The sequence below is a fragment of the Micromys minutus genome, assembly GCF_963924665.1.
Source record: "Micromys minutus genome assembly, chromosome: 16".
NCBI lineage: Eukaryota > Metazoa > Chordata > Mammalia > Rodentia > Muridae > Micromys > Micromys minutus.
Window position 1 is genome coordinate 25,781,303 of NC_137985.1, and position 26,368 is coordinate 25,807,670.

The window sequence follows — 26,368 nt, forward strand, 5'->3', positions numbered from 1 at the left end:
CCTCCTGCATCGATTACTAATTAAGAAAATGTCCTACAGGCTTGACTACAGCCCAGTCATATAGAGGCTGTCTTAAGGTTTCTATTGCTTTGAAGAGACACCATGACCACGGAAACTCTTATAATGGAAACATTTATTGGGCCTGGCTTGCAGTTCAGAGGTTTAGTTCATTATCTTCTTGGTAGGAAGCATGACAGCATGCAGGCAGAATCGGTACTGAAGAAGTAGCTTAGAGTTCTCCATCCAGATCAGCAGGCAGCAAGGAATGACTGTCTACCACTAGAGTTGGTCTAGGACTTCTGAAACCTCATATCCCACTCCCTACTGATGCAGTGCCACTAACAAGGTCACGCCTACTCTAACAAAGCCATACCTACTTCAACAAGGCCACACCTCCTAATAGTGCCAGTTCCTATGAACCTATGGGGCCATATTCATTCAAACTACCACAGAGGCATTTTCTTTATTAAGGTTTTCTCCTCTCTAATGACTTTAGCTTGCATTAAGTTGACATAAAACTGGCCAGCATAGTTACCTTGTTCATGGTCCTTGACCACAGCAATAAAAAAGTAACTAAGACAGCTTACATGATATGATCTGGAAAACCCCACAATGGCCTTCCGCACACTTGAAAAGATGAGAACACAGTAGCTGCTCACAGAACTGGATGCCTCAGTAATCAGACCTGAAACTTAAGGCCCAGAGATTCCCTAGGAAATTGCTGGTATTGAGTGGATGCAGAAAGCAGTAGAGGCTGGAGCCTATTGTGAGCAGAGGATGCTAGCAGGCAGCAATAAACACTTGCTTGGAAGGAGAGACAGAAGTAGACAGACAACACTGCTCTTTCCTGGGACCTCTTTATATATGCCCTACCCAATGGAAGGTGCCGGCATGGAAGGGAGGCTTCTCCCCTCAGTTAATCTTCTCTGTACAATGTCCATCTTCACAATCACTTCTGCATTTTCTAACCAGCACAGCTATAATTAAATACAGCTTTTATTAAATGCTCACCAGAAGGACTGGTGATGGAGCTCCATTGGTTGAGTGCCTTACAGACATGAAGCCCTGGTTTTTATCCCTAGCCCTACATAAACCAGGTACAAACCTGCAGTCCCAGCATTCAGGATGTAGAGGTAGGATAAGGAGTTCAAAGTTATCTTCAGCTAGGTAATGAGTTTGAAGCTGGCTGAGATATAGACCCTGTTGAGGGAGGGGATGGTGGAGAGGGAGAACTAAGCCCTACGCACTGGATATGGAGCATAAGAAAAGACAATGATCTAACCCCCCCCCCCACTTGACATCATTTGTTTCGTGTTTTACAAAAATCCTGTCCAGATACATAGACAAGAAGCCTCCAATCCTACAACAGAAGCAAACCCTTCCAAGACAGAGTGGATGTAGAAAACAGCGAGAGATGCAGAGCTGTGCAGCCAATGCATCCTGAACAAGACTGGAATCAGAGGGTAGAGAGTAAGATGGTTGAGAGCATCAGCTACAGCGGGGGCAGTGCTTAGATCACTGAATCAGGATGGCCTGAGTCCACAGAGAGAACTCAGAATGGGACTGCCATGACTTTTTGTTAACTGGAAGATGAATCATTCATCACCCCTCCTCCCATGACCTTTGTTCTGCCCCGCACTGCAATGTCTCCTTAAACAGCACTTACTGGCAAACGAGAGAGGGAAAAGAGCGTCTGGCAGGGTGACATTCTACTTTTCTTTTGCCATAGTGCTCCCGTAACCCAGAGCACTCTTTGTAAGCTTGGGAACCAACCCCTCAGCAAGCCATTCTTCCCATAGAGACTCCACCCACCCTGACAAAGACAGAACATGTCAAGACCACTGGATGATCAGAAAGTTATCCACGCCAGACTCCTTAAGGTCACCAGCTTCTCCATTTCCACTGGCCTTTAAGGCAACAAAAGTGTCTCATTTTTCTGACAGGAGAATGGACACAGAAAGAATTCAAAAGATACAAAAATATAAAGAATGCAAAAAAGGTGATATCTTGATGGGTAAGTATACTGGTTTCTGAGACAGTTAGTCCCCAATCCAAACCTTCCATACATTTCTAGATCTGGAAGCAATTAGGCCCTCCTTGTCATATTGTGATGAGGATTTGAACTGCTGCATTTGATGCATTTAACATACTCCAGATACAGAGTCAGTAGTCAATAATGAGAGACTTGAGGCTAGAGTTGTTGGCTACCAAGCTGTTTTCAAGGCTGAGGTAGGGCTGGGGGTTTCCTCTAGAGTCCAAAAAAGACACACACAAAAAAATCTGGCTAGAACACTGGCAAAAAATTCTTTCTCCTGAGGACATGTGATGTATAGACAATGTCTTCAGCTCTAATCTGTGACATTTCACAGAGAACTCAGAAAGCTGAAGAAGCAGGCATGTTAGTGTAGGCCTCTAATCCCAGCACTGAGGATGGGAGGTCATCCTGGACTACATAATAAGACCTTGTTTCAAAACAACAAAGAAAAATAAAGGAGAGAAAGTTACAAAAGACAATCCACATGTATTTATAAAAATTAATTATCTAGTTTCATGAAATTTTCTATTTCTTTTACTTAAAAAGAGTCATTGAAAGTGAACTCAACCTACAAAATAAATACATGGTTTATAAGAAAGATTGTGAGGGTAAACTGGCAGAATTTAGAGGCAACTGTTCTGAAATACTTATTCCCTTTCCTCACTGTGTTCCTGGGTAAAGCATACATCTTTGCCCCTTGACTTTCACCTTGATCACAAGACTCATTGTGACCAATGACAAAATACAATGTCTTAAGAAGTGCTTTTTCAATTGCTCTCTTGTTCCTGCTCCTCTGTCACCATCTCATAAAGAACCCATCCAGCTGGCCTGTTGGGTGCCATGAGACTGATAAACCACACATGGAGCAAAGCCGCCTCAACTGCCTACATCCTGGATCAGATAACCCATGGAAACACAGGGTGAAAGAGAAAGGAAGGGAGGGAAGAAGAGAGAAAGGGGTAAGGAAGAAGAAAAGGAGGAAAAAAGAAAGGCAGGAGGTGGTATTGCAGTTTAGTAAGGCTCAGAGGATGTTTCAGGAGATGAGATCACTAGAACTCACATAAATGTAAGGTAGGGGCTACAACTCTCCTATAATTTGAGCCCTAGGAAAGGAGAGACAGGGGATCCCCAGAGCAAGCTTGGTAGATATTCTTGTCTTGTTGGTAAATTATGGGTTCAACTGAGAGACCCTGTTTCAAAGAATAAAATGGAGAACAATTGAGGAAAATTACAAGATCAACTTCAAGCTTCCACAAACACATGCACACACACATGAACACTTGCCTGCATATGTATGCCATACACATGTACAAATTCTATATATACATGCTACATGAGGCCTAGTCACTATTTGCTATGTACTTTTCTAGAACAATAATCAAATGGCATAGAAACTGATATTTTTAAAAAGTAATGGGAATTGAAACTAAACAGTGCATTGAGACTAGAAAGACTGGCAAGATTAGTAGACAGGTCAGACAAAATATCAGCTTGGGTCACACTGTAGTGCATTATTAGACAAGTGTACAACCAGTAGTTATCCAGAACATAAAAATGAATTTGAAGAACATTAGATGGAATTTTGGAAATGTAAGTTGGGTTTTTTGAGGGGATGTTGCATATGATGCTGTATTTTTTAAAAGGCAGGCCCAAGAAAGAATTGATTAGTTTATCATCCAAATTTTAAAGGAGTATAAGTAAACTACTTCTTATCTGCAGTCTCTGTACCCAGGAGGAATCTTCAAGTTATAATATAGCCTAAAACAAATCAAATTATAACACAGACCAAATACAGCATGCTTGCCGCCTGTGAAACCCAGGATAAAACCAAATTGAGAATTATGTCATCTCCTTAAAGACCTCTTAGAAGACCAAGGATGGTACTAATAGAGAGAGCCTCTGACTTGAGCAAAAGAGGGTCTAGGATTTTTGAAGACATGTCTTTTTTTTATGAAAACCACTCCTCTGCTTATTTTGTGCTCTCATGGACTCTGTTTGTTCTTTCCTTCCAAGGTCATGCATACACCTCCCACAGCAGTTCCTAGAAAATGACCCCAACATAACAGGGAGAACAAGAAGCCTGGGCCTAAGAGATATGGGCACCTCCTACTAACTCCTCATGCCCCATGGAATTCTCTAGCAACTTTAATATAGACTGAGGTACTGCCACCTTAACCATTTCTTCTAGCCCTCAGCAGAGATTGACTAGGTTACAGGCTGATGACTCTCTCAACCTCTCCACTGTGTTCCTCTTACGCTCCAACCTCCCTGGATCTGCTTCTCAAATGACATCATTGACCCAGGGTTCCAGGACTTCCCCTAAAAATAAAGAACTGGTTAGGTGGGGATTGGGGATTTATTGCAGCTCATCTAACCAACCTTCCTTGTTGATAGATGGGGTCCAGATAGTCTCAAATCAGTGACTCAATTGCTAAATATTTCTTTAGTGGTACCCCAGATGACATCCCAGGTGAGAAGAATACTGTAGGAATTTTAAAATATGAAGAAATACCTACAAAGATAGCAGTTGACTAATTCAGCCATAATTAGACAGACTGCTTTAAAGCACTTAAAGACATCACACAAATAATGACTAAGCATGAAAGCCAGGGAGTTTCCCTTGGGAACTTCTGGAGTGAACATGGTCTGAAGATCTAACTACTAGAAGTTGTAGAACTCCAGAAACAGTTTAAATACTCAGCTACTGCAGATTTCTGAATTCAAAGCCAAGGCTACAGTGGGAAAACCTCAAGTCTGAAATATAGTACAGAGACCACCTGGTGGAAGGTGCTGGCCTTTAGTCTTTTCTTCCTGTAAGAAACGCTAGTATTTAACCCTGGAATGTTCAACGGTGGACAATTTCCCCCACAAGGCAATATAATCCTCACAAACCTATCAGAAACACACTCTACTTCGTCTCCTCATTGTTAGGCCAATATCTAGAGCATAACTCAGTAAGTTCAGCTGAGCATATACAAGTGTTCACCCTCATGTTCCGCCAGGAGCAGGGGCAGTCTCCTAGGATTGCAAGGTAAGAGCATCTGATCAAGGGGGCCAGAGTACTTCACAATATGCAGCAATATTTGACTTTGGAACATTTTTTCTAATTGATGGATTTAACATTAGGAAGTACCCAAGAGGACAGAGTCAACAGATTCTGTAAGGGATATACCTTAATATCCCTTCCAGACCAAAGCCACTTCTTCTATTCCCTTAGAAAGTCAGAAACTCAGAGCCTACCTGCCACCTCATCTATACTATATGATAATCATTGACTTTCTACATGCACAGTCATCCCTGTCTATGGGGTTGATTCCAAGACCCTTCACAGTTACCAAAATCACCCAAGTTCAGTTCCCTTACATAAGAAGGCAAGTGCTTACTTATAGGCAACACATACCCAGCAATATTCTTTAAGCCTTTGCTAATCACATATGATACCTAACATATTACAATGGTATTATATAAATAGTTATCAAACTATATTGTTCAAAAAATGGTCATGAGAAAAATGTATTCATGATCAGTAAAGTCAAGTAACATAGGCCTAACTATATAGATAATGATCTGTTCTTGGATAAATACATTGGTCTGAAGCCTGCAGAAAAGGATAATTGTAGTAGGTAGCATGGGAGGTCACTATCCCTTAGAGGAATCCACAGTGAAAAAGTAAATAGATCCAGAGAGCCAAAAGCACCATGTAACTCAGGCCATTTGATCTGGAACACCTCAGGGTGCTGGTTAGTGTCAATGTTGGGAAAAGACAGAGCCCAGCAACTTTTTTTACAAGCCCCAGTGGAAAGTCAGGGTAGAAGCCTCTGGGATTCTGGTGTTAGGATCTGGCATAGAAATAGTTCTGGACATATTGTTAAGTCTGTGTGGAGACAGGCTAGGGCATGAGACACCAAGTTAGGACATACTTGGAACCAGCCGCGATGAGATGAGTTGTGTTCTGTCAGATCCACCCAGTTCTTTAAGATGTTTTATTACTATTAATAATGTGTGAGTAAGTAGCCCAAACTAAAGCCACTATGCTTGTGGAAATTTCTTAAAGCAATGGTACCCTCCTCACCATACCATGAGATTTTTATCCTCCATATTGGGAGAAAGTTCAAACCAATGGAGAGGGTATATGTAGGAACTCTAGCTGACAGATCAACCAAACCTCAGTACTAACTATGAGAGTTAGTCTTTGGGTGACTTTAGTCTAGTATTTCAGATGAAGTTTATGATATCATGAGTCACAGACAAGCTACCTGTATGCCCTGCCTTAATTCCTGGCCCACAGAAACCAGGTTAATTTGAAATTATTATTATTAATAATACTATATTTACTATAGAAGATGATTTGAGTATGAATCATATAACATAATAGTATGTTAATAAAACTTGATCCTAAGGAAATAATATAAGATTAGAACAACACAAATGTGTGGTCACAAAATAAATGTTCATATTCTGTATAAAGCAGCTAGCAACAGCGTATCGTGATAAATGATTCACAATGGGAAATTTTTCATTTTTAGTACAATCTTGAAAAATTGGTATAGCTGGAAATATATTTAATGGTTAGAACATTTGAATAGCATTCATGAATCGCTGGGTTTAATCACCAGTACTGGAAAAAAAGGAAGGGAAGACGGTACGGAGGAAGAGAAGAGAAGGAAGGGGGAGAGGAGAGAAGGGGGGAAAGGGAGAAGGAACAGAGAGAATGGAAGAAGGGAGAGAAGAAAGGAAGGGAAGTTTTTTTTTATATAGTCCTTTTTAAAAGCCAATAGGTCATCTTTACCTGTATTTAAGACTTACCACTTGAGATGGAGTAACTGTCATGAGGCTCATCCTTGAAGAAAACTGATTCTTTTTCCCTAGGCAGCATTGATGGCCAGTAGCAGCTCATTTAGAGGTAGTGTCTTGTGTAATTTCCCCCACCTACATTGGCATGTGGAGTTATATGATCATTGTGCATGCCATGTTCACCCAAACATACTGTTGAAATGTCATGGTAGAGGGATCTCCTATGTGTAGAAAACACTGTCAAGCAGCATGTGTCCTGGTCTCTGCCTCTTACAATCTTTCACTTCCACCCCCATTTTGCATCATGTTCCCTGAGCCTTTGGTGTGGGGTTGCATCGTGAATATAGCAATTGGGGTTGGGTTGCCTATGGCCACTTAGTCTCTGCATTTGACCAGTTATGGATCTGGGTTCAAATGCTGTGTGAAAAATCCCATGTGCAGTAGCTTCCAACTGCAAAACTGAAGCGTCTTCATTGAGGGGTGAGAGGTGGTACAGCTGGGAGGACCACTGCCTGCCTTTATCCCTCAGCAGCTTGCACAGTACCTTTAGATAGTATAAGAGCTAGTCCTTGGGGAGGAGGCCCCCAACTCCTTCAAGCCCCATGTCTGAAGTATTTGGTATCTTCAGCAAGAGAATCATACACTCAAATTCTGGGAGGCAACGAAGGCCAATGGGAATCCAGTATTGTCTGAGGAGTCTCTTGCACTCTTCCAACAAATGGACTCAGTAGGAGAGCTGAGTATAGAAATGCTAATCGAAAAAGCAGCCATCGATTGGAAAAGGAGTGGGAGTGACATAAGAGGAATTTAGAGGAGAAAGAGGTAGAAATCATGTGATTACAACATTCATAAATAAAATCCCCCAAATGTATATTATATATATACATGTATATTAAATGTATAATATATATAATATTATACATATAATATTATATATATAATATTATACATTTAAAGCTAACAAGGTTAGGTTAGAGATGCTTATTTCCATTTATCCTCACTAAACAATTTTTTTATTTTAGTTGTACTTCATTTTGTAATCATACATTTGTGATTGTTGTGAGTCAGAAGGCATCTGAGCATATAACTTTTGTGAATTCACTGTTTTTCTCCATTTCTATTGCAACATTCATTGTTTTTCTCTGCTTAAGATGCCATTCTTTGACACATATGTCGCACATTTTTTCTTGTTTGGTCATGTGCTTTTCATTTTGCTTCTGATGTTCTTGCTTTTTTAATTAAACCCAAATGCTGAGATCACATAGGGTTTGCAATGCACTATGGGAGCTGCAAAGGAAGTAGGGCATGTCCCTTCAGCCCTGATACTCTTAGGATGTAATTTAGGGCATGCCAGCTAGTCACATATGAACCACCAAGTGAGAAAGTCTCTCACTTGGTTAAATCTATCTAAATATATAAACAGAAGTTAAAATATATTTACCATAGAAGAACAGTGTCTAGGATGATAAAGCATGTAGTAAATATCAATAGCTCTAATGATTGTCACAAAATATCTGACAAAACAACTTGAAGGAGGAAAGATTTGCCTTTACTTGTGGATTCAGATAATTCAGTCCAAGGATGCATTGTTTTATGTGCTAAGTGGAAAGGCAGCATCAGTGTCAACTTGAGATTTTCACAAGTCACTCAGTCTTTATTGTGGGGACATGACTTTCTTAAGTATACAGAACAGAATATACTTTAAAGGCATGACCATCTTTGGTGTCCAGATACAAGAGACCATGATGAGAAACCTGACCACAAGAACTACCACCACCTCCATGGGTGGCAACACTATCATCATCCTTGGGAGGATCCCATTTCTTTCAGATATATTTTCTCTCTTCCCAGAATCCCATGCAGGAAATATCTATGAGACAACAATGAGAGTCAAATACCAAGCTGTAAACTCCAGCTGGTCTCATTTGTTGATCCAAATAACAAAGAAATAAATTTGTTGATCTAAATAAATAAAATATGTCTTCTCTGCCAGAAATGTACCATCATCTAGTAAAACTTCAAAGTAAATATCATGCCCACATAACAGATGAAGGAAAATGTCCACAGGAATTCAGTGACTTACCTAGTCACTGATTAAAAGTAGCAAAAAAAGGTATGCTCCATTATGACTACCCAAACCACTCTAACTTTAGAGGCTGTATCGGGTAGCTAGAAGACACTTGATTAAGCATTTTGGAAGGTGAGTGGGATGTTATTTGACTTGTACTTACTGATCATGTTTGTGTAACCCATTTTATAGTGTTTCTTATGAAAGTTTACCCATGAAAGTAGTCAAGTCTTCATATCCCTGGGCTCTCTATCTACTGCTTCTTCATCTGAGGCTTCAACCAACCACTGATTGAAAGTGTTGGGGAAGGAAACCATGCCTATTTTCCCAATTAGTCTTAAAACCATATGGTATATAACATTTGATTTAGTATCTATATCATAATTCAACAAGAACTCTTCCAGGCAAAAGCCATACATCTGGCTGCTCCAACAGGCTAGGTTTAGTTTTTCATCCCAGTACACTAAAATGTAATGATAAAAAGCAGAGAGAGGAGATTTAGTTAACCCATTACACACACACACACACACACACACACACACACACACACACACACACACACACGCATGCACGCAAGCACACACACAGTTGGCTGTAGGGAACTGCCGTGAGCTTCAGCTTTCAGTAGAGGCAGAACTTGGGGAAAACCCAGAAGGTTTCCACCACTAAGCAGTCCTGGCTGAGACTATTCTGGTTGATCATTGTCTTAGTTTATGCTCTTTGTGGTCGTCTGAAGAATTCGGTTTAGGGGTATCAATCCAGTCCTCATAGGTAATTGCTTTTACTCTGTATGTCATCAATAATTATTCTCGGAGGGCTTGTTCTTTTTTAGAATTCAAGATGACCACAGGCTTAGGACAGTGATGGACATACCTCTGTGCCTTCAGGCTTGGAAAGGTTCTAGATTGTGTTGGGAAGATGGGACTTGAGTGACAGACACGCCCCTTCAGAGGGAAATAAGAGTCTGACCTGAAGCAAAGGATGCAGACATGAAATGAAGACATCATACAGGCTTTCATGGAGCAAGGTAAGGCGTCCCTGCTTTTTAGTTTAAAAGATTCTACATACTTATTTCTGCATGCTTTTTTCTACATGCTTATTGTCATATTAGGCATTATACATCATCTAGAGGTGATTTAAAAACCTGTAGAAATTCTTATGTAGGTTACAGAGTGCTGTTAGCAGCCATATGGGTGTTTAGAACTGAACTAGGTCCTGTGGAAGAACAGCCAATGTTCTTAAGTTCCAAGCAATCTTCCCGGGTCCCAAACTTGAAACGTGATGTAGAGAATCACCGTGCTCTGTCTTTACTTGAGAATACTTCGTAAAACAGGTATGGACACTCTACTGATTGGTCCATGTGATTGGATGTATCCATCACATTAACTTAACAGTCTAGTTGGTAGTAGTGACAGATACTTAGAAGCTGCTTTTGCTAGAAAACACTTGCTACTTACACAGACCCATAGGAACTCTAAAAGCAAGATATAGGCCTAGCCTCTCTTCATTTTGTGTCTGCATTCTTTACTTTGGCTTAGACTCCTACCTGCTTCTGCATAAGCATGTTGGCCACTGGCCAAGTGTGTGTCCACCAAGCCTATCTCATTCCCTCCCACCCCAAGGCTAAAGGCAAAAATAAAAATTAAATAGGTTATTGTCCTTATCCTTTCTTCTTGAGTCTCCTTGAAATCCAGAAACAATAGGGGTGCATATTTATACAACATGGAACTGAGACTACCGCCAAGTACTGGTGAACCCAGAGGATAGAGCATCCTCAAGATGAGAGCAATGTATCTGTGATGAGCAGCTTTACCTTGAAGCTGTAGAAACCAAACTGGTCTCTTCTGGCTGTGAGTAACAGCTTAGACCACTTTGCAGAAGGTGAGACCATAACGAGCAGGACCACAACTTGACCAGACTACTTAACCTCTTGCCCACTGCCCCAGTTCTTACTTTATTTAGACCCAAGTCTTTCTCAGTACCCTAAAGACACATGTGAGATTATTAAACCCCGTTGTCTGTTCCTTTGCCCAGTGTGGCCACACTGAATGATCTCTATCCTCTGCTTCTCATGACCAGTTATCTTTCTAATTGGCATACTGAGATGAATAGCTGACCCTAGCCTATTGGGGTTACTAAAGCCCAGTTTTTGCCATAAAAATTCTAATTTATGATAAGACTTAACCTTTGGAATAAAAATAGACGATATTTTATGGAATGGCATTGTTACAACTGTTAATGGTGTGCAGAGACTCTATGAGGTTCTTCTTCATCAGCCCCCTGATTTCTAACACCATGAGTCCTCATGTCCTAGCAATTCTGATGGTTAATTCTAGGAGTCTGAACTCCCTTTGGGGACCAGAGACTGAGGCCAGAGCCACCCCTAGCCAGCCCTAGGACCAAGGCTGTCCACCCCTTGAGACCTCTGCATGTGAATGGACAAAAGAGGCCCTTTGTTACCATTACAGTGAGACCTTGTCTTCTCCCTAGAGCCACTAGCTTCTGTGTGCACAGGTCTGCCTTCTCCCTCCCCAAGACACTTTGATCCCCCTCCTATTTCAAATCTTGCTGACTTTTCAGCAGCTTCCCAGACAATTGGGGCTTCTTTTCTTTTCAATAACCAAGCTGTTCCGATTTCACCTCTATTTCCTTCAACAGTTCTAGCAAAGAAGATTTCAGGAAGGAGGACCCTAAGAAGACACCTGAAGTGCCAGATCGATCGGAAACGGAGTGTGGAAGATCTTCCTTAGGGCTCAAAAACATTTGGCCGAAAAAAAGACTTAATGAGTATAAAGCCATGGGAAACGGCAGCAAAAGTTAAGAGACACAAATATAGTGTCTTAGGAAATCATAAAAGCTGTTTTTTTTTCCCCATGGCCTGTTGGTCAACTCCATTTTCGGCAGTGTACTCACTGTCACAAAGCCACTTGTCATTTCCTCTCTGCTGTCTTGTCTATATACCTACTCTGTGTAATTTTAAGGATTCAGATTTTGGGGTCCCAGAAAGACACTAAGATAAACTTTGTTTAGGAATTAGAAACATATTAGCTACATGCAGAAAATATGGTGGGGCATTAGAAAAGAGTTCAGGCCCACAAGGCAGTTGGTCCTTTTATAAGTTCCATAGAGAATGTGGAGGTCTCACACCATGTAGTTAATGACTGGTCGATGGTATTTGTTTATATTCAAGCCGTATGATTCTTGTGGGTGGCAGGGAAGAGAGAAAAGATCAGCCCCTTAGTTAGTGTGTGTCCTTTATATGAGCTATGTTGCCCATATCCCTGCGTAGTTTAGGGTACTTAGTAAATGTCTACTGGGGAAGTTATAATCACAGGTTCACAAACAGTCCTGCTACAATACCTGCCATTTTCTTACAGCATCTATGAAAGTATCTATAGAAAAGAAAAGGGGAATTTTTATCAGTGTACTATGTGAGAAACATAGACTAACATGCTCATATTTTTCCACAATGTTGGAATTTATTGAAAAACAATAGATTCACAAGATGTAGTGCTTTCAAGGACAGCAATTTGCCAGATTATCCCACCTGCCTTGGTAATCTGGCCAAGGGGAATGCAAGTTTTTTTTAACTCTAATCTTAATTACTAATATTAACTCTCATATCACACGGCACTCATGTGTGTGTGTGTGTGTGTGTGTGTGTGTGTGTGTGTATGTGTGTGTGTGTGTGTCTGTGTGTCTGTGTGTGTGTGTGTGTATGTGTGTTACAAAATGAATACAAGTATCTACATGCTCACAGCCAACCACTGGACTGAGCATGGGGATCCCAAAGGAGGAGTTAAGAAAAGAACTAAAGAGCTGAGGGGTTTGCAATCCCATAGGAAGAACAACAATATCAACCAAAGAGATTTCCCTCCACTCCCCAGAGCTCCCAGGAATTAACCAATGAGTACACATGGAGAGATCCAAGGCTCCAGATGCATATGTAGCAGATGGTAGCCTTATCTGACATCAATGAAAGGAGAGGACCTTGGTTCTCTGAAGGCTTGATGCACCACTGTAGGGGAATGCCAGGACAGTGAGGTGAGAGTAGGTGGGTGAGTGGGGGAGCACCCTCATAGAAGCAGGGGGAGGTAGGATGGGATAGGGGTGTTTCAGAAGTGAAACCAGGAAAGAGAACAACACTTGAAATGAAAATAAATAAAATAAAAACCAATTTTTCAAAAAAGATTCCAGAAGTGAAGTGAGAGAAAACCAAGCCAGTCATAGGGAAGAAGCTGCTGCTGTGGCTGCAAGAGTCAGCGTTGAGAGCAAAGACATAAAGTTGGAGAACTAGGTCACAGCAAAAATGGCAGATTCAGGTCCAGATGGGTGAGCAGGCAGATAGACAGAGGGCTGTCAAGTAGGCCATAACAACAGCAGGAGACCAAGCCTAGCTGAAGCCTCATGGACAGCCAAGAGTTCTTTGTACATCAATCATTGATGTAGTCACCAAGTATCAGATGATAGGTTGGTGTGATGTCAGTTGCCACTACAGCACTAGGTGTCTAGCACTTTATGGGGGTTCAAATAAGAGAACTCTACACTTTCCTTTGTTTGGCATGTCTGGAAAGTTCTTGAGCCTTGTTTCACTAAAATTCTTTTAATATGCCCGTGCGCACCTACAATCTCAACTCACCTGACAAATTTATACTGCAGTGTAAACTCTGCTCCCAGAAAAAGGTCACTAATGTTTGTGCTACATGGGTGGTACCATATAGACAATAGTGTGAATGGATCTACCCAGATGCACAATCATCCACCACCCTAAAAATGAAATCAGGGACTGCTTATAAAAATGGAAAACAACCACACTTCTACACATTATGGAGTCACTCAGAAAAGGGCATAACTTGATCTCAGTATGGTTGCTACAAGTGAGCATGGTTTGAGTAGGCCCTGGCCCAAGCCTAAAAACTACCTCATAGTTAGTCTGAGGGAAGCCATCTTTGCCAGTTCTACTCTTTTAATCTAAGCCACACATCCTACATACCATCACCAGCTCCTTAGTGGTTCAGCCTTACTCTGTCCAGGCTCTACTTCAATGAGTGACAGGCTTTCAATGTACCAGCATCTTGCCACTTGAGTTTTTCTATGGTCTTCCTAGGTACAGCACGTCCCTGAGGTCAATAGTGGAATGGAGATTCATTGGGGGTAGGCTATGAACTAAGTATCTAAATATGTCTGCCCCTTTTAGCCAAGAAACATTATTCTTAACAATAAAATGAGAAAGTTGAGGCTACTACCTCTTGCAGCCTCTTCCAATGCTAACACTGTATGATCACATAATATGTACCTATGTCACTGACTCTCAAATAGTCCCCTTACTTGCCTGACTTTGCTCTTATGAGCACATCATTTAACTACAGTGGCCTTTGATTCTTCCTATTCAAACCACACACATCTCCCTTGGCCATGCTGAAATCCCATCTTCTGTGTAAAGCTTTGTTGTCATTCAACAAAGCAGAAGAGAAGGTCATTCCTTCTGCTCCAACTTCCTTCACACCCATGGTACATGCTGCATATGCTTCAGACATTATTACTGTTGTGTGTATATGTGTTTTATCGGTCTAATTACAGTCAGCTTCGTGATGTAAGAGGGGAATCTTTCATATTCTTGCATATACCAGCAACCCATGACTAGGTTGTGACCTTACAAGAGAACTAAACTAGTAGCCAGAAAATCTCAGTGTTTCTTAGCTTTCTTTTGCAGACTAAGTATTGGGACAAGTACATTGGTTCATTTCTGAAGTTTCTCCCTGTGATTTTTCTAATAAATAATGTGCATGCCTTCTTGATCACCCCAGATCAAAAATTTTGTTGAGAATTTTCTAATGCCTTCTGTGTGGGTTCTTAACTGAGCAATAGAAGTTGGAACTTTCAAATAAAGTATATCAGTCTTTCATCCAGATTGGGCTACCTCTGGAACAAGCTGGAATTTAACTGTAGTGGAAGCCCACTATAGGTTTCCAGATTCCCTCATCTGGCCTCAGAAGAAAGTTCTGTTTACCCAGGAAAGATGGGCTTTTTGGCATGGAAGGACTCTCATTGTGTTCTTTCCCCTAACATGATCTCCTGCTCCCACAACTATATTGCCAGCATCTTAATGGCATGGGTTTAATAAAGTCCCAGAACATTCTCCTTAGCAGATGGGCTAGTAACCAAGTAGAAACCACAGGGTCTAGACAGAAATCACTGTTTAGTTGCCTCTCTGTCATTATTGGTTCTAGTTCAACCCAAGAAGATGTTGACAATCTTTGTAGATCTTAACACTTAAATGTTAATCCAGACATTGGAAAACTTGGCCATCACAGTAACACAGTTTACCTGCTGGTAGGATTATATCACAATATGTCCAAAGAATTAATAAAATTATCCTTACACTATGATTTGGTTCCATGTATTCACACACACACATACATACATACACACACACACACACACACATCCCATTATTGTTAGGTTCTTTTTTATATTGCATTGGGTGAGATATATAAGTGTAGGCATTACATAATGTATAGGCATTAGTAAAAATGTGCTGTGGGAGAAAGGCAATAGAATAAAATAAGAATTTCTATGGTAAATGTATGCTTTTGTGCTAAGTCATTTGTTCCAGCTCTTTCTTTCTCCCAGAAATAATAAGAATTATCATTGATTATGTACTTAAGAACCTCTATGAACTAGGATGAAAACTTCCTCAACCCAAACACTTCTCAGTTGCCCCATGAGAGGTGAGTATTGTTATTATACACTTATAGGGATTGAAACTGAGAGTCAGAGAAAGCTAAGTCCCCAGAGCTCTGGAATAAGTACCAAAGCCAATCAGAACGCCCACATAGCCATTGCTCCAGAAGCCATGGTCATATCTACTTTGAAGCACGACTGTATTCATATCTCTTTGGCCTGATAAAATTCCCCAGACCATTTCATTTGCTTGACTAACAGATGTCATGGCTCACCCTGAGCTTGTAAGTATTTTCTTAGCAGCTGTTCCTCAGAACTTAGCAAGAAACTTAGCCAAGGTTACCCAAGGCCACTTAGCAACATGAATTTTAACTCCTCTGTTGAGTTGAGGGAAAGATTTCTTCCCAACACTAATATCTATCTTGTTCCACTTCCCTGATTGGTGCCCAAAATGAAGAGAGAAGAATGGGTATCAACAAGAGTTCCCATGCCAGCAGGTTGAAATGCCTCTGTCTGCTCAGCATCCTATGAAGTGATAAGAGAAGGTATGGTTGGCAGGAGGGAGTGAAGTCATCTCACCAAATGCTCTTTTGTCTGCAAGGCACATGTAGCCACTAATGCTGGGCACCCTTCTCTCCCAGAAAACAATGGTACTACACCTTTTCTCTTCACAGTCCTTTTCAACTGTGTCTTTTTGGCTATCTGACCCAGCCTTATAATTGATACTCAAGCTGTTGTCCTTGGCTATGTGACTGACACCCATGCCAGTCCAAAAGATGAATCGGGTCCAGCAGTCTGTGGCTACACACGGTGCTCCAAACTCATCCTTTGATGAACAAACTGGGAAAAAAAAAACAGGGTTGCAGCATCTCCTAGGTCAAAAAGGGTATCTCCAGGTACCCATAAATCCCACCACATGAGCAAAGTGGCCCCAAACTGAGACTCAAAGCCCATGTAAGTTTTGTTCAGATGCCCCATAAAAAGGGTGCTGAGTACTTTGATCAGAGCTGTCAACAACTCCTACCCAAAGTGTGCCTAAGCAATTTTAGAAATTAGATCAGACCATGATTAGTGGGGTGTGGCCTGGTTGTTCCTGGGTACCGCCCAGTTGTAGTGTCACTAGCATGCCAGCATTGTTTATGGAGCATCCAAGACCAGGTTGAATTAGTTTTTAAACCTAAACTGAAACATAATCTAGAAAAGTAAGTCTCTAAATTTGAGACCATTTCAGGAGTAGCTTTTGCCATCTACTTCACTCAGAGTTTTCCTATTCAATGTGTGTACAAGAATGACCTGTGTTTTAAAACTTTATAAATTTATTCATTTTATTCTATGCACATGAGTATTCTTTCTCCATGTATGTCTGTGCACCATATGCATGCCTGGTGTCAATAGAATCTGGAAGAGCATGTCAGATCCCCCAGGACTACAATTATAGAACAAAACCTGAGTCTACTGAGAGAGGACCCTGCTCTATCTCACCAGCCCTGAGTTTTGATTTTCTTAATCTCAAAATAAGTCCGAAGGACTTTTCATAGAACATAAAATAAAATTTATGTTGGGAAAATATATTTAAGTTCCCAGTTACCCTCATTTGAATGTTTATGTCCCTCCCCAAAGTTCATGCATTGAAACCTATTCCCAGAGGGGTAGTACTGAAATCTGGGACTTCCACACTCATGCAAAGTACAATCTGAAATTGGTGGATTTTAAAGAACTTGGGAACATGAAGTTGTAAGTGAGTAGACACCCCAAGAAAGGTTAGAGGGGAAAACAGAGGGTTATGAATATGAGCAAATACATTTTAAATAAAAATAATTGATAAATTAAAAAGATTTATAAGAGTCATTTTACCAAAAAAAGGTGGGTTCCTTAAGAGGTGACAGGTCCTAAGAGCTGTTTACCTGTTCCAATACATGAAGATGCAGAGAGAGGCACAACCCATGGCACAAAGACTGAGCCCCCACTAGGTGCTAAATTTGTAGATATTCAATACTGTGGTAACTCTAATACTGGTTGGATTTCTCAGTCTCTAGAATTATAATACATGTCTTTATGTTGTTTGTAATTAATGAATCTATAAGATACTTTATAATAGCCCAAGTGGATAAAAAACAGTATTTTGGCCCAAATTCCCCATCCAAGATAGAAATCAGAGTAGACTCCAATCCTAACACTTTTTTGGTCTTGGCTCCAATTCCTGTGAGTAACTCTGGGTCCTTACATCAGACATGCTTCAACATTAGCATCACCTTGGAGCTCTGCTAACAACCTGACCACTGTTCTGCTTCCTTCAAACCCTACCCAATTCCCAGCAAAGGGGACATTAAACATCTGAATGCATCTGTGTCCAGGGTCAACCAGTCAACCACGAGAGAGAGAGAGAGAGAGAGAGAGAGAGAGAGAGAGAGAGAGAGAGAGAGACAGAGACAGAGACAGAGACAGAGACAGAGACAGAGAGAGACAGAGACAGAGAGCGCTATGGCCCTGCCCTGACTTTATACTGCAAAGAAAATTCACCCCCTTGGCCAACCTTTAGCCCAGAAATTTCACAGCTCCCAGTCTTTTCTCAGAGAGCACATGTTCTGAGTTTCACTGGGACTACACACACAGGGAACATAACATTAACAGATGGAAGGAAAGGCAGAGAGGGAGACAGAGAGTGACATCATTAAAATGCTTCCCAGAGAGAGAGAAGGCATGAGGATCTGAGCTGGGAAGACTTGAGCTCTATCACCCTAAGGGCACGTGCAAGGTTGACCCAAGGCCATGGCTTGCCTTGAATATGCTACCATTATGAAAATCTCTGAAAATCATAACCAATCTTTTGGTGGCTTAAGGAATATGAGAGGAAAGTAGCTGAGGTAACAACTTTTGAGCCTGGTTGTCCCATGGAAAGACCCAGTTGACAATAGAAAGTTATGGTGGTCACAGTAAAGCAATTAGGAGACTGAAGAGCCTGGTGGTAAGACCTTCAAAACCAGAGGAGTTGTCCCAGTGGAATAGTATGCCTTTTGTAGACTATTCCAGAATGTAGTCCCAGCTCCACCATTTGTGTGTCATGTGACCCCGGCTTCCACATTTGAATTGGGGGTGTTAAAATAAACACTTTGACAGAGTGTCAAAGAACAGAATGAAATAATGTACACAAAGCACTTGGCTCATAGCAGGTGCCCCCAAATATTTGTTCTGTCTTCTGAGGCTTGAAGATTCCACCAGACAGTGCTATGTTTAAAAACATATTTTAAACAATAGAAGCCTCTGTAGAGTTGTCAGGAGTTTTCCTTTAGAAGCTGTGAGGTTTGAAGAATGCAATTGGGTATCATTTTAATAACTGTCTGAGTTGTGTGGTCCTATACTGGTCAGGAAGAATGCGGAAAGAAGATAGAATTCTATCAAGGTCAAAGGTCACTGGAGCTACATGGAAAAGAAATTAATATAGTTTAGGCAAAAAAAAAAAAAAAAAAAAAAAAAAAAAAAAAAAAGTCACGTAGCAGCCTCATTTAGAAGAACAATTCCATGACCAAACTATATAAGGCTAAGTAGATAGAAGTAAGCAAGAGGAAGAACAACAATATCAATCAACCAGACCCCCTAGAGCTCCCAGAGACTAAACTACCAACCAAAGAATACACATGGAGGAAGCCATGGTTCCAGCAACATATGTAGCAGAGAATGGCCTTATCAGGCATCAATGGGAGAAGAGGTCCCTTGTCCTGTGAAAGCTCAATATCCCAATGCAGCGAAATGCCAGGGTGGGGAGATGGGAGGGAGTCGGGGTGAGGGGAACACTCTCATAGAGGCAGGGAAGGGGATGGGATAGGAGGATTCCAGAGGGGAAAACAGGAAAGGGGATAACATTTGAAATGTAAGTAAAGAAAACATCAAAGAAGAACAAGAGAAAGAAAAAGAAAGCAAGAGGGATGCCCTTAGTTCCAAAACCTCTACACACAGCAGGTCCTATCACCTATCACAGGGGGCAAGTGCTGGTGGTAAAGTCCACAGCTGGGCAGCCATACCAGGCTGTGCAGACCTGTGTAAAAAAACCAACATACATGACATCAAGTTCCCTGTGTCAACCATAAATGGGGATGACAAGAATTCTGGCCAGCATCATGAGTTCTCTCCAAATTACATGAGATTGCCATCTGATCATAACTCCAGAAATACTTAGAATTAATAATAAAATACCTACCAGAGAGAAATAGAGCATAACTATGTATGCATTAATAACCTATATATTCAGTAGCATGGATGTTTATAATATTTAAGAGAACTTTGAGTGTAATATTGAAAATTTTTATTAGAAACACATGGTTGGAGGCCTGGGCTAGCTCAGTGGCAGAGTGTCCACCTAAAAGTGCTTGGTTGAGATTTCAATGTATTTAGTGGGAACGTTCCTAGTTTTATATACAGTCATAACAGTTGATCAAGCATTATGTGTGTAAGTTTATGTTATTTATTAGTTATTTAATAAGTTGAAAACATGATGTTGCCAAAGCTCTAAAATAAGATAAAATATTCAATTACAAATACAGCTCTGTACGTTTAGAGAAATTTCACACAGATCGTCCTGTTGCCACACCACATGGTGTGAGCAGGCAGAGGATACCCCAAACACCCAGCTGCTCTCAGGGGAATTATGAACAGGCTTGGATAAAAACACCCAGAGACATGCCTGCCACAATGTCACACAGCATCTTAGGTGAGTGGAGGACACACAGAGGCCAGTCCATGGCCACACTGCTCCGATGGGCTGTAGATGATACACAGAGGCCCTGCCCACAACCACGCCACATGGCACAGGCAGACAAAGGTACCCAGAGGCCCAGCAGTCATGTGGCCTTCCCACAGCAAGAGCCGCCGTGATGTACACATATGTGGTAGACAAATGAGAAGGAAAGAGAGGCAGAACAGTTGGAGCACTGTGAAGACGGAGCCACTGGAGATGGAAGGGTAGAGAGGGATATGCTACGGAGGACCATGTCTAGGTGTGATGGTTTGCATATGCTTGGCCCAGAGCGTGGCACTATTAGAAGGTGTGGCCTTGTTGGCTGGGCTTGGAGACACTCCTTCTAGCTGAGGATGCTCAGTCTATTCCTGGCTTCCTTTGGGTGAAGATGGAGAACTCTCAGCTCCTCCGGCACCATGCCTGCCTAGATGCTACCATGCTCTCACCTTTGAGTTGGTCCACCCCAAAAATCTACCTCATCTATGGACTGTTAGAGTATGTGAAAAGGCCAGTCGTACTGACCCAAAGCTGTAGGATCTCCATGACATGGGGCAACAACCGGATGACTGAGAGGAGTCCTGGTGAAGATCCAGTACTGATGGTGGAGCACAAGCCAGAGGCCTCGAACCAGACCAATGACTCACTGCTATGATGATTTCCAAGTAAAGCTGTTTAGGCAAAAGGGCACATTGTGACACACTGTGACACATGCAGCTTCCACAGTGAGATATGTTCTATGCTTTGTTTCTTTTTATTTTCTTTTGGTGGGGAGGTTGTAAGGGCAGAGGGGGGACATGGAACAGGGAGATGAAAGAGACAGGGGTGCATGACATAAAACTCACAATGAATCAATACAAAGGTTTATTAAGTTTAGAGAAATTCTTATAAGTACCCCAAGTTTTTACCCAACACAGAAGAGTGGTATGTTGAGTCTTCGATACAACTTTAAAGAATTAAAAGTTAATTTTTCAAAACCAAAGGAACCTTTGAATACCACTCCTCCTTTAAGTAGGAGAAGTCCTCTGTTTAGAAAAGGGGATGAAGAAGCAGTCTCAACTGGGACCCTAGGCAACTTCCAGAGACTGGGCCACCAACCAGGCATCATGCAAGGGCTGGTCCGAGCCACACAAACACCCCACCCCCGCGCGCACACACACATAGAGAGGAGTGCCTGGCCTGGCCTCAGTTGGAGAAGATGCACCTAAACCTTGAGAGACTTGAGAGCCCACGGAAGGGGGAGGACAGGTGGGAGGGGAGCACTCTCTCAGAGGCAAGGGGGAGGAGGAACAGGATGAGGAACTGGGGGAGGGGAGGGGAGGGGAGCTGGACAGGAGGCAACAGCTGGAATGAAAATAAATAAAATAATTTTTAAAAAGAAAAAGGAAACGTTCAAGTAGACAGAGCAGAATCATCCATTTGCCACAGGGGAGGAGCCTGATCTGACCCACAGCTTCTCTCAGTGCCACAGTGAGGTAAATGACCACAATACCGCTTTCTTTCCCTCATCCAGACCTGGCTCACCTCAGCAGGGAGACAAGTTCAACAGCACCAGGACTAGACAAGGGGAAGGTGCACCACATAATGAGATGATTACCAGCTTGTAACTTGCAGAGCCCTGACTATAAATGATAACCCATGAAAACTCAGGACAAGTATCTAACTGCTCTGTGATGCAGAAAGCATCTTTTAAATGCCCACTCTGAGGGTGGTGAGACATGTACATGCAGTTACATACTTTCAACTTTTGCCAGGAGCCATCAGGGAGAGGCTCGGAACAAGACGACACCCCACCCAGGTACAGCTAGTTGTGACTGCATATGTGACTCATGCTTTGCCAATGCCAGATATGCCAGGAATTCACAGCACAAAGGAGATTGGCATGAAGTCCAGCTCTGCCCCATGTTAACTCATGGAACTTCAGGCCAAGGAACTAAGGACCACTAATGTACGACAAAGAGCAGCTGAAAGGTGATATGGAAACATCTGGTACTATGACCAGCATATGTAGGAGACTGTCTCCATATCCTATGGTCTTCAGGCATAGTCTACACTGCTAAAAGTCCTACTCTGCTAAAAGCAGACAGATAACCCCAGGCCAATGTCTGGTCAATGCAGATAAAAAGAGCATCGGAACAGGCAGTGCACAGGAAGCCTGGCATTCTCTCCTTCGCCCATGGCCCTGACTGACCCCAAGGAGAACAAGTCATTACTCTGGAACAGATAAAAATAGACATCTGGTTCTATTCAAACTTTCTCCCTTTCACCTCCGAAGAAGAACATACAAAATTCTGCAGCAATACTTGCCCACTGCCAACCCAAGGTCCTTTGTTCTTTCTTTTTGCCTGGTGAAAAAATTAGCCCAGGGTCCCTTCATTTGCAACACATTTCTGTAGGCATCTCTAGGTACATGCCTCTGTACCCCTGCAGACCCTAAGTTTAAGAGCCTTCCTTTGGCCTGAACATAAGACATCCTTAGAGAATGATGTCTGGGTAAAATAAGAATTCAAACTGATTCCCCAAAAGCCATGTGCTTCATAAATACCCTTCAAAAAGGTCAGCCCTTCTTAGAGCCCCCAACTACGGGGGTTTCCCACCCAAGTAGGCTTCCCCTGTTTTAAATCATGAGACTTAAAGTTTTCAGAAACAACTCATCACCCACTCCTTGAGTAAGTTAGAGCCCCAAGTCACAGAGCTTTTCAGAAGGTCGCTGCCTTACGGTAGGCATTGGTTTTTCAAAGCCCACTTTTAACACGAATTGTTAAACGCTTGAACCTCCCTTCTAGGTCACCACCCACTATAGGCAGTAGAAAAGAAAGATTATCAGGATATGGAGGAAGTGGACCTGTTTAGAAATTGTTCTTTGGAGCAAGTCCAATCTGCATTGTTAGGATATATGCCAGCAGTCCAGTTCAGTAGTGTCAGGACAGCAAACAGGAATCAGCAGCAATGGTTTGGTCCAGCAGAAACAGCCAGGCCCCCGAAGAACATGCATCCATCCACAGGTCTGCTTGAGCAAAACATCCTTTCACCCGTGTGCCCCCGCAAAGTGGTATTCAACAGAACTGACTTTCCAAAGAGACCATTCGTTTCCACCTTACTTTACTCATTTCATGCAGTCCCCATCTCTCCTTCATCTTGTACATAAGATGAGCTGCCCCACTGAATCCCCATAAGATATTCCAGGAAACAATTCTTCTGTCAAGAGAAACGTGTGATTTTAGTTTAGCAGCTTTGTGGGGCTCCTGAGTGTGTGAACAAGTGGACCCCTGATATATGTGCCTCTTTCCCCTGTTCCTTTCCCTCTGTTAGTTTGCCTTGTCCAACTTCTATGTGATGAATTTTACTTTGTTATGTTTTATCTTGTTATGTTTGGTTGTTACCTCTTAGAAGCCTGTTCTTTTCTGATGAGAGACAGAAAGGAGGTGAATCTGGATGGGAGGGGACATAGGGAGGAACTGGGGGGAGCAGAGGGAAGGGAAACTGTAATCGGGATACATTGTATGAGAAAAGAGTCTATTTTTAATAAAAGGGATATTTGCTTCAATGAGGACATCCATGTACTGTTCCAGTGACTAGAACCTCCTCAGGAGAATCAATCATTCCCACTCTGTTACAGGAACTTTGGGAAACAGTGAGTCCATGTTGGCTGCAGAATGAGCCTTAAAGGAAAACCACACATTGGTCTGACCTCAATGCCTACTACAACAAAACACAGCCTATTACAGAGACTGACCAAGCACCTGCTCCTTCTCTGCTTATGTGACACCCAGAAGGATGAGGGCTTTGATGGAAACAGGCAGCCTTGACACCCAGCAGAGGACAGAAATGTGTGGGAGAGGGAGTCCAAATGATGTGCATTCTTAGGTCATGCCTACCCCATCTTCCAACCACCTTTAAACATTATGACACAAAATAATCCCCCTTGACTTACTTAGGCCTGTTTAGAGTAAATTCTTATTACTTGCAACAAAAAGGCCCTAATTTCTTGAGCTGGAGAGATGACTCAGCAAGCAAAAGCACTGGCCACCAGGCTTGGTAACCTTTGTTTTATCCCCAGTACCCACATGATAGAAGGAGAGAACCTAGTGGGTTCCACACACATGCCACGGCAGGTGCATCCTTACCCACATGCATACATACACACATATATACATATACATGCACATTTACATATACAGTTATACTTACATATACTTTTACATATATAAATACATATATGCAATTTTAAGCTCTACCTTTATTGGACTGTTGATTCCAGCAATCTACTGCAGATAGCTCATGAGTGATATTTGCAAAAATCTCATTAATTATGAGAGCAATGTGTTAAACACAATCTTTATTGATGAATAAATTATGTTCTAACTAAAAATATTTTTACTTCACAATGACATATGAAACCATATCTAGACAACAATTCTTTTTTTTTCTTTTCCTTTTTTTGGCTTTTGATATAATGCTTAATAAATTCTAAGTGTTATAAGAGAAGTTTTGTATTAGATACTTTGTTCATGTGGTTAACAGAAATTATCTGGGCACATTTAAGGTAGGCTAGGCTAAGTTGTTCTGGTTAGGTTAGTATAATATATAACTAAGTATATTATACTTCAGTCCTAATGATATTTTCTGCTACTACAGGCTTCATCAGGATGTGACTAGTAGAATACTGAAAACAAAGGTAGCAGATACTCAAAACCCAGCACTTTGTAACTCAGTTACAGTACGTTGTACTTTGACATTATCTGTGTCCCTTCCATGAGCTCAGTGGACATGGGGTGAGCCACTGTGCATCTCTGATTGAGTGTTTAATGCTGATAATTAGCCCAGCACAGGTGTCTACACCAGAGAAACTGACCAACAATACAAGCTGAGGCCTGCTTTATGACTTTGGGTGGCACTATGTCTATGTTTATTACATCGTAACCAATAAATACCTTGAGGCAATGTTCTTCTGGTACTTGAAAATTGTTATTATCGAGGAAAAAAAAATTTGTGTCTAATTACCATGGTGCTAATTATGAGCTCTGGGCCAGGGGGCTCAGTCATTTATTTGCTCAGGATCAAGTGCCATTAGAAGATAAGGCAGTAAACAAATATTGATTCTGTCATCAAGAATGATTGATAAGCAATTAATGATTGCTTATGGAAGGAGAGAGATTTTCTTCAGTGGCTTAGACATTGGTAAACCACCCATGTCTCTACAAATGTCTCGCTCATGCTTCCATAAGCAACCCTAATAAAACTCATTGAGTCATCAAAGGAAGAAAAAAGCGAAGACATATAAGTAGAAGGGGAGCTAGATGTAAAGAAAAGAGGGACTCAGCAAGAAGCAGAAGTGAACAAAAGAGGTTCTTCGTAAGGATTTCTATTGCTATAGTGAAAGACCATGCCAAAAAGCAGGTTGGAGAGAAAAGGGTATATATGACTTACATTTCCATGTCACTGTTAATTAAGAAGTCAGGAAAGGAACTCAAACAGGGCAGGGACCTGGAGGCAGGAGCTGATGCAGAAGACATGGAAGAGTGTTGCCTACTAGCTTGATCCTCATGGGAGCTCAGCCTGCTTTCTTATAGAACCCAGGACCACCAGCTCAGGTATGGCATTATCCACAGTGGGCTGGGTCCTTTCCCATCAATCACTAGTTAAGAAAATGCCCTACAGGCTTGCCTACAGCCTAGTCTTATGAAGGCATTTTCTTAATTGAGATTCCTTCCTCTTAAATGATTCTAGCTTGTTTCAAGATGACATAAAATTACCAACTGACCCCTTGTCAACCTGACACACAAACAACAGCCTTCAGACCACAACCTTTTCTCTATTATGCATCCACAATAACTCACATTAAAATATAAATAATTTTTAAAATTCTATAGTCTTTACAAATTCAGAGTCATCAAAAGTCTAGTCTCTTCAAAATAGCCAACCTCTCTTAAAAAGTCAAAGTCTCTCAAATATGGGCTCCCATAAAATCAAAACCAAGTTAAATGCTTTCTTACTTCAAGAGGGAAGAACCAGGGCACATTCTCAATTGAAGCCAAACTCTAAAAGTATAAAGCAC